General features: G+C 39.6%; 1 long non-coding RNA gene across 1 annotated transcript in view; it reads right to left on the reverse strand.

Annotated features, from left to right (window-relative positions):
* The window catches only part of LOC138109318 (uncharacterized), a 33,983-nt gene that overhangs the window by 17,098 nt on the left and 3,272 nt on the right, over positions 1–13,613 (reverse strand). The window contains exons 2-5 of the long non-coding RNA XR_011150397.1: positions 10,174–10,224; positions 7,972–8,394; positions 6,625–6,750; positions 5,503–5,583 (exon numbers count right to left, since the gene is read on the reverse strand). This is a non-coding gene — a long non-coding RNA (uncharacterized lncRNA). The remainder of the gene's footprint in view (positions 1–5,502; positions 5,584–6,624; positions 6,751–7,971; positions 8,395–10,173; positions 10,225–13,613) is intronic.

Here is a 13,613-nt window from a genome sequence, read left to right on the forward strand (position 1 = left end):
ACTACATGTGGTTGCCCTGCTCATCAGAGCAACAATTGTTTTTTAAATCTTTTTAGGACCACATCAAAAAATAACAATTAAAAACTATCATTGGTAGCTACAGGTCGAACAGCAAAACAGCTCAAGTCAAGAGCACATTAAACTTTTCCACTTAACTATATTGAAATTTAAGACAGTCTCCATTTCATTAATTTCAAAGCACAGCAGGACCACAGGAAAGCTCTGTGCCACTAACTTGAGGGAATACCAAAACTTATCAATGTGTGTGGATCTAACATCATCTAACATTTTTATTAGCAATATCTCTGTTCCCTTTTTTAAAGGGGATATTGAGATAGCAGTATTTCAGGTAACTCCCAGAACTAGACCTGAAAAGGGAGATCTGTGCGGCAAAAAGCTGAAGTACAGTTTAAGCATGAAATGCAGGAGATAAGAGAACATCCCCTGGGGACTTACTCTGCTGTGTGCTGGGTAACACCCATGAAAGTACAGTTTATGAATAGTCAAATTCAGGTTACACCTTTGAAACTATAGCTTGATTTGCTTCCTTCCAACAGCTTTAAATCCTGGGAAGGGCAGGGCAACTGAGCTAGTCAGAGGTTTGTAGTAAAACCAACAGTGTACTAAAAACACTGTAACACTTATAAAAAGAGCTTTAGAAGCCTTGCTGAGGTAAACAGAGATGACTTCTCTTTTTCTTTTTTTTTGGAGAGGGGAATGGAGCTTTTCCATTTCATGATCACCAGCACATATCAGAAGTTGTGAACACTAAGTGTCCTTAGACAGTCAAATTGTCTGAGCAGGTGAGAAAGTTTAGCATCTTTGCATTCTAAGCCATATTTTAGTGATTTCTAAGAAAGGTTTTGTTAACCATTTGAACAACTCCTCACTACATCTAGATCTACTCCCAGGCTGGTACTTTTACTTTCAACTTCCCACCCCTAAGCCTGTTACTCTTAAAAGAGATATACAGGCAAGTTATCAAAACTTCCCTGGACATATATAATACTTTGATTACAAGAAGACCTGATCATAAAGGCCTCACATGAAAAACCGATTTGCTGGGGAGAAATAGATGTTTCTTATTTCATTTTAAAATCATTTAAATGATTTTAAATGACAAATATTTTACAATTTAACAGTCATTCTGTCACACGAATGACCTTTACTGAACATATATTCCTTTAGTGGCTCCAATGTGTTTGAAACTACAGTACTGAAATCTGGGTGTATCTACAGAGAGAGATGAAACCTTAATGTCAATATTCTTAGATGCTTCTCCCTATCGCAAAATTAACAACAATAGTTAATGCAAGGCCAGAGATACAGAACTGTGAAAATCACACAGCACAGGCCTAAAGAAACCAAAATCTTCCAGATGATTTAACACCTTTCCCTCTGATGATTTGCTGCTAAAATCAGCTCTTCATCTGTGTCCAGACCACACGTGCTTGTGTTCTTGTGTGGGCTAAACTAAAACCAGGCAGGCAGCTACAAAGTATCCTGAAAGAAGGGGAATTCATTGTAATAAGGAAAAAAGATAAAAACAGACTCAGAACACTATGTTCCCAGTTTTGCTGTCACAAAACACTTTGATAAACACAACTCCCCATAGTGTAGCTAACAAGTCATCACTACCAAAGCAGCCAGTGGCTTAAGTCACTTGACTCTCACCACCATCATTTACTTCAGCTTTCACTGGAATCTCCCTGGCAAGCTCAGAAACAAGAGGAAACTAAGAGTTCCAAGTACTTGATCTCTGTTTTAATTGCTCATCTTCCCACTAAGTGTGCCTTTCCAACTGAACAAATTTTGAGGAAGCTGCTAAATATACCATCTATATTTACATTCATTTGGAAATCATCTTCAGGGCTGCTACTTCACAGCTGTTACTTAGAAAAGTTTTATTAGATCAGCTGAATGAGTTCTCATTAATCATTTCCTAAGGTCAAAAAAAAACAGAAAAGAAAACCCCTTTTTTTCCATGATATCTGGATGACATAGTGCTATATGGAAGAGATTAAATCATCATCAGTTTGGGATCTGTGCAAGTATGAAGCACTTCCAGGAACCATGTGCAAATTCAGTCCTTGGACTTCCCAAATTTATAACACGTAACAGAGAAACGTACTACATAAAAAGCAATGTGACAATGAAATCATGAAGCCAGGCACACAAGGCAGCACGACCACCATACTCCTTAGACAGTAACTGCACTAAGGAAAACTAAGCAGTAGTCTTCATTATCTACAAACAGCCTGACTAAATACTGCTTTCTGGGGGTTTTCTGATCAGAACAATAATATGTATGATTTCCTATTATTTTGCATTATTAATACATATTATTTGCCATGTTTCCAAGCATACTTAGAGTTGTAGTCTTTACTTAATAACCTGTCAGTTTCCACACATAAAGACCACAGATTGCTCTGGAGAGCCATAGCTAAGGTAAACTCAAGGGTTCTCAGAGTCCTGCTTAGGAGGAACAGTGCTGTGTAAATGGCAAGTGGGCTTTTAATGGCTCATACGACTGGTTAATGAGTGACATTAAAACATCTGTTTGGAAAACCTTTAGCAGTGCTATTTCCTGGTATCTAGTAAGGAGTGCACAATGTTTAACAATAGAGTGAAGTCAGAGGCAAAAGAGATACAACAAAAGCCTTTCAAACTAATTTAAAAAGACCCATTGAGTAGAAAAATGTAAAATAATATAACATGGGTGGGACTTTATATTTCAATTGCATTTTGGATTATTAAATTCTTATAATTATTCTTCTTAGGTCTGAAGAATGCATGCAATTCATATCAGCAAAAAGAACAAGTTAGAATTCTCACAAGTTAATGAAAGAAAGTTTGCAGAACTCCAGAGAGAAATTACTTGGATTCCCCTGACATCAGTGCTCTTCACCCAAAGGAATTGCATTTTTAGTCTGATAATCATCATAAAAAGTGTTTTTCCACAAATATACAAAGTAACTGACTTACAGATTCACAAGAGTGAGGTAACTTAACCAGACATTCCTGGCCCCAGTACCATTTCAGCTATGGCTGGTGGCTAGGTCACACTTTTCTACACTAATGCATCTATTTAGTAGACCTATGGCAGAGAGTCAGAGCTTAAACCTTCAAAGCGTAACTGATTTGGTCCTGTGATGTCCTGGTTCATGAATCATTAACATCCTCCCAGGCTGAGGTTGGAAGGGAGCTCCTGAAGTTATGCTCTGATGCCTTTGGAGGGTACTTTGTGCTGTCCCAGGCTTGCTCTCAGATCTGGCTGTGACTTAGTGAATACCACAGCTCTTTGGCCAACCTCTGCCACTGCTCAATCCTCCTCACTGCAAAAAAGTGTTTCCTGATGTTCAGAAGCAAGCTCCCCTGTTTCATTTTGTGCCCAATGGCTCCGGTCTTAGCACCAGGCAGCAAAGAAAGCCAAGTTCTGTCTCCTCTGTACCCTCCCTACAGGTATTTGTCCATTGATGAGATGCTCCTGACCCTTCTCTTCTGAGCTGAAAAACCACAGTGCTCTCACCATTCTCTAGAGGCAGGACAGTGCATTTCCTTGAACACCTTCCTGGCCCTTGGCTGCACACATGTATATCCATGTCTCTCCCATGCTGAGGAACTCACAACTGCACACAGTATCCAAGAGGTGGTCCTGCCAGTGTTTTAATGCCTTGGAAGAAGATGCTACACAGTCAGGAACAGATCTGAACGGGAAGTGTGCTTAGTTAACTTTTCTTAAAGCATGCCAGCAGAGAGAAGGCTTCCTAATACCAAAGATTACCATTGTCTGACTTAGCTTTAAACCTCTTGGACCACATTCCTGACCCAGATTTTAAATTAAAAAATCTGTCCTTAACATTATAGTTCAACAGAGAAAGTCCAGGGTAACATTTTCAGCATGAAGATGCTTTCCAATAAAATAACTTCAAAAGACCTGCATCCCTAGTTTTGGTCACCTTACATTTTAAACAAATAAATGCCATTTAGCAGTGAAAATATCAAGTAGTTACATATCTAGAATAATCTCCTGATATTGAAAGCAGACCTCCAAAAGGTCAATTCCATAAGGTTTATATAGCCTTTGATTATCCGGCGATCTCTTCCTGTCACACACCAACAACAATCACTATGCAATACACATATGATGATACAATCTCTACTTTTGGCATTTTTCTCCTCAGTAGCTTTCCTGAATGACACCACAAAATTAATAGCACTCCCTCCCAATCCTACTAAAGAAAACATCTGAAATTAGCCATTATCTTTCATGCCTCAACAATGGCCAGAAAAAGTTTAGGGAAAAAATGAGTGGGTTTATGTTAATTCCCAAGGAAGTAAATTGAGACAGTGAAAGATCAAGTAATCTGAATCAGTCACAAAAATTTGGCAAAGGATGAAACTAGAACTTCATTTCCTGAGTTCTGACCTGGAGCCTTTTGAGCTTAAGCTACAAGCTTGTTGATTTTACCATTTGTATACCAAAGGCAACATACACAAAAGTACACGGAGTCAGCAATTTGAATTATGCACTATAATGGAGCTTCTATCAGAAACATATTAGTACATTCCTAAGCTCCAACTGTACTGCAGTAACACTTGGCAACGGGGGGCAGGTATACATTAGGCTTTTTTTCCCCCTCCAAGTACTGATGCAAAGAATAAGTAGTGCGTGTCAGTCTTCTGCTCTAAATCCTCACAACAGTTTGGCACACAGACAAATGGCATCCAACACATACCTGGGAATCCAGTGGTCCAGACACAGGCAAACACTAACAACCCTTAATCTGATGATGCTTGAGCTGGGATATCAATCTAGCAGAGATGCCTATCAGTGCACTGACACCTACACGTCTGTCTGGGGCAGAATCCAGCCCAGCCACTGTGGCCAGGTTGGCACTGATTGGCAAGGCAAATGCCAGGCTATGACCCAATCCAGCAGTTTTGCCTAAGAGGAAGCACATCAAGCATGAAGATGACGAGAACTCTGCTTAGCATGCTTTTGCTCCTGTACCATAAATAAAAGAAACTGAAATATTTGTCCAGAACTTGCTTGTGATTCACAGTGAGTTGTCCTGGCACACTAGGTGACAGCTATTGAAAACCCAGAGAAATGTCTGTGGTACCAAGTGCCTGATGTCCTTGAACATTGATTGTGCAGGCCATCTGAATGCTCAGCAGGGCTCACATGACCTTGTTACTGTAGTATTCCTTACACAGTACCACATATCAACCCTTTCCTTCCCCTGTGGAGTCTAAGAGATATTTAAAACAATGGATTATAGCAGGAAGTTTGCCTCTGTGTCTAACCAGAGTTAAGCCCATATTTCATCCTCACTGAAGTCCTTGCAGTATCTCACAAAAAAAAGTTACTCTCAATTTTATGGTTCTATGTTTAAATTCTCATCCCAATTTCATTCACCACAATGTTTCAGGGGAGAGAAAGATTCAGCACTTGGGTCCAGATTATCTTTTAAAATATATACATATACTGATACTTACATATACAACATATTTGGACTTTGTAACTGACAGAGGAATCATAAAGAAGTTAAAATGGAACCAACAGGAAGATGGGTTGAGCTGGAAGAAGAATAAAGAATAAAAGAACCAAGTAAAAATTAAGTCACGCAGAAATATCTTGACTATAATAAAAACAGAAACTGCAGAGGAATGGAGAAACCCCATGGATAATGCTTCTCACATTTCACAGCTTCCCCTTTAAGAATAACAAGAACATATGAAGATTTTTTCTCATTTACACCAAGATATTATCAACAACTCTGACTGGAGAGACCCTGAGAAAGAAGGTGGAAAAAACCATAACTCGCAAAGTTTTTGTCCATCTGAAAACGTGTTTAGTATAAGCATCTCATACTAAAGAAAATGACCCTGGACCTACAACTTACCTGGGGAGCTATATGCTCGGAACTCTTGCATTAATAAATCCATTTTAGAGTTCTGTTCCTGAAATTACTGCAAAGAGCAAAGGGCATTCCCCAAAAACTAAACCAGCTTATCCTGCCCCAAATGCTTTCCTTGAACCTAATTACATTTCCAAGTTAACTCTTGTGTTCTCCTTAATTGCCGTGCCCTGGTAAGGCAGTGCCTCAGACAGCTAATGGGCTCCTTGGAGCTGGATATGCAGATACATGTCCCAAAGGCTGTGCCAATCAGAGATTGTCACAATAAATTGAGATAGTAATTCTATTGCTGTGGTGATCTAAGAGAGATCAGGCTCATAGGGACAGGTAGTCTTGTTAGGCAAACCCTTGGGCACACAGTCACAGAAGACTCAGTAAAAGGTCACCTCTGTGAACTCCCACAGACTGAAAAATACCAGAATAAGATGACTGAGCATGCAAAACTCTCCTGCCTATTTTGAAACTTTATAATGGGGCCACATGTGAGTTCTACCCTGTGTGTAGAAAGGAATACTCATGTGCCATCATCATTACAATAAAACTACAGACTCCTACATGTAGATGTTCTGCAAGCTGGAAAATGGAACCCTTTGCATACAATGATACACATGCAAGATATCATCTATCCGACCAGGTTTTTAGGTACAGAAGCTGAAACTGCTTCAGGAGCTTAAAACTCAGAAAAGAATACCTTACTTACCAATTACCTTCTTATGGCACAAACCCTGCTTTCCTGCTTGGCACACGAGTGTTTTCAGTGCATTATGTGGCAGATATCCCCAAGGTGCTTCTGGAGGTTCATCCATTTTTGAATGGAAATGCATAGCTACATTTTGAAATATCAATACATGCATTTTTTATGTCTATCTGAACACAACCACCACTAACATCACATTTGGCAAGACCTTTATCAATAAGTCTGCTCTTTTAAAAGCTATCAGCTCATGTAGTCAGATCAGTGGGCAGTCAACATTTCTGTTAGCCCAGCTGCATTACAATGGACTGGGACTCAGGGCAATGTGGCACATCTTCCCTTCCAAAAGAAGATTAGCAGCATTATGAAAAACAAAGAAAATAGTGTGACAGCCATTACACAGAACAGCCCAAGAAAGGGCAAGCAAAAAACCCCTAAAACACTAATACAACTATGATGGGAAACCCACTTATTCACCAACTAGGACAGTATGGCACAAGTGCCATTGAGGTACTGAAAACTCCACCACAGAGATGAAAATCAACTCCGACTAAATAGGAAATCAAACAAAATTAATTGACTGACTTGCAAAGAGACACAAACCAACAGCAGCAGTGATTATTCCACCTTGCTGGCATAAAAGGCCATAAATAAATTACTTGCTTGTATTTAGTCTTTGACCTGGTCAGAATCAGGAAGCATGTGAAAAGTTAGCTAGCACAAGTGATTCTGCCTTACAAATCACGGGGTATTTTTGGTGGTGTGGGTTTTTTTGTTTTGGTTTTTTTTTGCAGTTCTTGTTTTGCTTTTTTTTGTCAGTGGTGGGTTTTTTGGTTTGGCTGATTTCTTTTTTTTGGTGATGGTGGTGTTTGGGTTTGTTGGCTTGTGGGTTGGTTTGGGGTTTTTTTTTTCTGTTTTTAATATTCAGGGGTTTTATTTTTTGTTTGGGGTTTTTGCATGTGCGTGGTGTACCAAGAGCAGGATACCAGTACAATACCAGTAGAGTTCCTTGGTCTTCAGGGCTAACCTGCATTGCTCCAGGCCCCAAATATTCTCAGACTCAACCAGGTAAATATAACCTATCTACAACAGGAAGTACCAAACATTACCTGTAGCTTCCCATCTCACACAGATGGTATCAATTCCTTTTCTCACACATAATTTGATATTGCAACACTACATGACCCTTTCCTTAATGCAAATTGAATCCCCTACCTACCAACTTCCAGCACGCATTTCTTTCTAGATGTGTCACTATTTACAAAATACTTCATCTACTAGGATGTTGCAATTTTGGAACAGGAGTTGGTTACTTTTATTTTGGCAAGGTTCACATACTTAAATTTCACTTACCTCAGCAATACTCTAGGTATGAAGCATTTCCACATTTTGCCCACTGTCCTCCCTGTTTCAGTCTGTAGATTTTCTCATTCTGTGTTTCCTTTTGGGCATACACTGTTAGGCTGCTAATGCCACGCATTAAATGGTGGTACAGCTGTGCATTGTGCACACACAAAAAAAACCATCTGTTTCACCTTCATTGTCAGTCTACAGTCATTCCCTCTATAGTCAACACAATTGGTCCTTCTTGCTTATTAAGCATATCTTTGAAGCAAAGTTGTCTAAAAACCATCTTGGCTTGGTTGTAACCAGGAGCTTCGTAGGGAAGTGTAACACTGACGAGCAACTCCTTTTCTTTCATTTCTGATTCTTGATTTGACCACAAACCTCATATCAGTTGGTTGAAAACTGAATGAGGTTAGGCTGAAAACATTTCTAGAATCAAGAACATCAAAAGCATTATTTTAATCTTGTAATTATGTGTCATTTTCATGGGCCAAAAAAGACAGAATTTCAAACCCCTTTCTCTTTAAAGATGCTCAAAATCAGTTTTTGCTCTCCAAATGCTCAAACAAGCAGCTTATACCACACTACAGGACAAGTCTCTTATGATGTATCTACCAAGATGCCACCCTTAGATATTCACATACTGGGCATCAGTAAACACTTCTTCCCTGATATTTTCAAGGAAATTGAAAAATGCCTCTGGTGCTCTATAACATGGTAACAATAAAAAGGGCAGGTAGTGTTCATCTGGGAGGGAGAGAGAAATTTTCCATGAGAGATTTTCCTATTATCAGTCACAGAAAGTGTTCAATCCAGACAAGACAGCAAGGTGTGACACCATCTGCCCATCACTGTGGTTGTCAATGGTAATGGAATTTAGCTGTTCATGAGTATTTCTTCTGTTTTGTTACAGGAATACCAATAAGTAGTCAAAATGCAATATTGTTCATTTCACTGTGCTGCATGTATTTGTGTTTTGTTCAGTGACCAGAACAAATAAATTATTGGCACAAGGATGTCCATCCTGTTGAACCCAGGCTGTCATATGGACACAATACACCAACTACTGCCAGCCCTGTCACCAACATGTGCAAGTCATTTCACAAATTGTTTGATGACTTGTCCTGACTTCTTAATGAAGTCTTCACCCATGAGCACTATTGTTTTCAGCTGCTTTCAGTTCACTGACTTCACATTCATATTCTCCATGATCTATCATTCCTACAGGTCTTTACCTTCTGGCTCCTGGTCACTTCCATCCCTGTATCCCATGGCACTTGCTTGCTTCTGCAACAGGTGGCAGAAGCTGTCTCTGTCTCTCTGCAGCTGCCATCCTTGCCCTTATTTCACATCCTGCTTAACTCTGCACTCATTGTTCATTGAAAGCCACCCTTCTTGTATGGGCCTTCTTGCTGCAGAGAGGGCAATATCCTTGCGACTTACTACTTGGCTGTATCCAAAATATCCACAAACTACTGGGAAAAAAAACCTGAACAGTTGGCAGAACAGCAGCTCTCCTCCACCTACCCCTCCTGCAGACTTGTCTCTGCCTGTAGACCATGGTGCAGTACCACCTGTTTCTCTAATACAGCAATAATCTTTTATACTTATCTTTGATCACTTCTTGGAGATCAACCCATTTGACATAAGTTCAAAAAAAGGGCACCAAAGAGGTGGGATGCAGCCAATTGTTTTCCAAATGTGAACTAGGCTGGAGGGGGACCTGGAGAAATACTCTTGAGCCCTTATTTTTAGCAAAGATGAAACAAGAAAAAGATTTGCCCCAGAATGCAATGGTGAAGCAGGAACAGAATCTGTTCCTTAATTTCTTGATGAGCTTGCACCACTAGATGGTGCTTTGAAGAGAACCAAACAACTTAAGTCAAAGCAAGGTCAACACAGCAGAACGGAGAGAAAAACGTACAACAAATCAAACTAAGAACCTAGACTTATGTTATTAAACTTGCATTCTAGGCCATGCTGTCATTCTCTGGCAGAGAAGGGAGCCTTAACACACCCTGTCATCCCAACAGGGACATGACGAACAATGACGTGGTAATAAATATTCCAAGCCCTCAATTGCTTCCAGCAAAGGATACCAGGGCATGGAGAGAAGAAAATAGACTAGAGCACCCTCTGGGCAAGCAGATGTCATTTTGAGAACAGAGATGAATTACACTCAAAGCGACCTAAAGCCATCTCACTTACCACCTGTCATAGTCCCTCCAAGCACAACACTGGATCACTGGGCTCAGTGGTCTGGGAAAAAAGGGAAAAAGAGTTGGTGTTTGTCCTTATGAACAGGCATGAAGTGAGAGATTTGCTGGTTATTTTCACCATTCAGAATCTCATTAAACAAATCATAATAAAAGCTTGGCAACTGCCTTTTTAATCATGTTTTAAAACACATGTAACATTGCTGTACAGATACACAGCTCAGCCAGCTGGAAGCTTCAAGATGTGTTGTTTTGCCTCATGCTCTAATCAGGTAATGAATAGAACATGGCACAGAACAAATATATACATTTTAATTTCAGTCTTTGCACTGTTTTATTGTTTGTTTAAGCCAGCCCAACTGAGACTCCTTGCACTATACGCCCCTGGTTGCATTCCGTTGGAAACAAAGGCATATTTGAGGGAAGTACCTCTCACAAAGAGGTATTGATGAACCAGAAATCAGAGTCTGGACAAATGGCCATTTTTCTATAAACACAGCTCTATTGTTTTAGCTGTTCTTCTCCCAGGGAATAAATATTTCATTATTCAAAGCAGTGGCTGAAAAAGCAGAACAACTCCTCCCCCTTCCTCCTCTTTCCCCTCTCAAAAAACCAAAGTCCATGGTATCCATTATCCCTCTCTTGCAATATTTGTGTTAATTTTTTCACTCTCAACTTGTCCACAAACACATTACTGTGGTGTTAAAAGGAGAAAACCCAAGCCAGTTAAGACACATGCAGTAATTTCTGTGATCACTTGCCCACCACACAGTAATTCCAACTTGCTCTTTGCATCTGCACCACCCATACTTAACACTTGGTTTTGCTACTACCAATGCCTTCCTTTTCACTAATCCTGTCTTGTTTTTGCTTTATTCCATCCCTCAAACTGCCTCCTCTGCAAGGAGTTCCTTCCCAAGTATCTTCTCAGCTATTTCACAGATGCAAATTCAAAGGGAGGAACCAATTCTGCCTTCCCTCCTGCCTTATCATATTTAAACATCTCATCTGAGTCAGGAACACTTTATTTCTGGAAATCACTGTTTCTGATTCACACGAACCCCACAGCACCAGAGTTACAAACCAAGCCAACATTGCAGTAGGTGTGGAGGGATATTTCCATACTCTCACCCAAAATCCACACTCTGGCCAAGATGGAAAGAATGCAGGTGAATAGTCTCTCTGGTGTCCCACATCTCAAAAGAGCACTGAGGGGAGAACTCATTGCTGTCTTCAGCTGTCCCATGGGATTGGGTAAAGGGAGAGCAAGGCTCTTCTGGGAAGTGCTCAGTGATGCCACGAAAGGCAATGGACACAAAAGCCAAGACCAGAAGAGCTGACTAAACACTTGAAAAAAACAGCATTGTTGTCAAACACTGAGAAAGGCTGCCCAGATAGGCCATGGAGTCCTGATACTCTAATGTTCCAGACTGTAGTGATCAGGCCCTAAGCACCAAAAACTAGTATGACCAGTCCTGGGCAGGGATGGGATTAGACCTCCAGACATAGCTTCCAACCTGTGTTATCTTAGGATTCCCATGCTCAGGGATGTCTGTATCTGGAGTAACTGTACCCAGTAACTATCTCCAAAACCGTGTTCCAAAATTTCTACAAGGGCAACCTTAAGCAGCAGACACCTCTACTTCAGAAGGAAGATTGATTGAGGCTCCCAGATATTCAAATCTATATATGACAGTCCTGTAATGGATTTTAATACACTTCTCCATTCACAGCACACAAAACCAAAAATCTCAATAATCAGTTGCTAAGTCTCAGTTAATAATCACATATAGAAAAATAAAAAACCCCAAAAATTTGCACCACAAAAAAAAGGAAATAATTACATTACTTGCAAACTGATCAAGCTTTGCTATGTCTTATCAATAAAAGAACCTACCTTCCAAAATTTCTGGTAAAAGTACAGTGCAGGAAGAGAGGTTAATAATGAGAGAGCAGACTTTTTTCTTCCCTAAACATACTTTTGATCAGCTGCAGTTCAGTCATTACAACTAGAGTTGTCATTTAAATAGGATAATGGGACAAATCAAAGTGTAACAGGTCACTGCTCGAAATATTTTCATGCTCTTGCATATATTTAACACACTCTTGATATGAAGTAAGACCCAGCTTCCCTTAGCAAAACATTTGATGTATTATTCAGGGTTCCCACGAGGGCTTTCTTATGAACGTACTCAGCAACAGATAATAGCTTCCATTAAATCACTGAGGGCTGAGTAAAGGACAAGGTCCTGCAGAAGAAGATCATGGATATGAGGAGACAAACACAGGAAACACATCATTATGTGATGATATCAACACCAGGCTGCAGATAGATGGAAGATTTCTGTATTGAGAAACAGCATCTGCTTCTCCCCGACGTCACAAGATCGAGCCAACACATCTGTCTGCAATTATGTTATTCCCATCCAATTTTGGTGTACTTGGTGGTAAGCACAGATGGGGTTTCATAGATATCCATAGATACAGGACACAAGCCAGTGAGTTGAGAATGTATTAATGAAAAGACTATGCAAAGAAAATAAAAAGAGGATTAATACAAGGCAACTTCTCCCTCCAAGAGGAGAAAAGAAGAATCGTAGAAAATAAAACCAGACAGAATGCTTATTTGAAAAGGAGAGAACAGATTTTCAATATTGCAAATTATTAGTTGTTTTTTCCTGCAATTGTTTAAAACCAAATTCCTAGAGTTTGTGTAAGTCAGACTGCTGATATTCTGTACAAACTTGCTACTTGTTTAAAAATATTTCCCTTGTTCTATTTAATGCATTGCATTATTCAGAATTACATCTAAATTGTTAAATGGATGAAAAGTTTAAAAGCTAGTGCATAAGAAACTCATGAAGAACTTGGACAAACATAACTCATTTGAGACCTCTGACTTGAAAGAAACAAGCATGGCATCAGGGTACGACATGGCACACCAAGAGATTTCTAGTATCTATACTTATAATTAAAAATTTCTTTTTAGCTTGTTGGAGCTCTAATTTGTTAAGGCTATTCTTTCCCCTAGTTTTGAGAGAAATGGAAATGGGTTCCTGACATTCTTAGAAGTGTCTTTCCCATCCTTCTCTTGGTATTTAGTTCATCTTCTAACTAAAAGGGAAGAAGAAAGGCTACACTGAAAACTAAATTAATGAGAGCACTTTGGAGAGAAAATGACTTTCAATTTGTTCTCTCTTCCAAAACAGATTGCCTGCCCTTAGTGATTCATTCTACACTTTCAGGCCTCCAAGCTTTCTGGTTGCCTTAAGCACAAAGACAGCATGAAACAGTTGAAACAAGGAAGAACTTAACATAGGAGCAAACAGTACCAGACATACTCTTTAAAAACAGATAAAACTAGCAGCAAATGGTAAAGCCACAAAAGGGACAATATAAAATGATCCCAGCAGGTATTCTAAAAGGTGTAGC

Source organism: Aphelocoma coerulescens, chromosome 4 (assembly GCF_041296385.1).
Source record: "Aphelocoma coerulescens isolate FSJ_1873_10779 chromosome 4, UR_Acoe_1.0, whole genome shotgun sequence".
NCBI classification, from domain to species: Eukaryota; Metazoa; Chordata; class Aves; order Passeriformes; family Corvidae; genus Aphelocoma; species Aphelocoma coerulescens.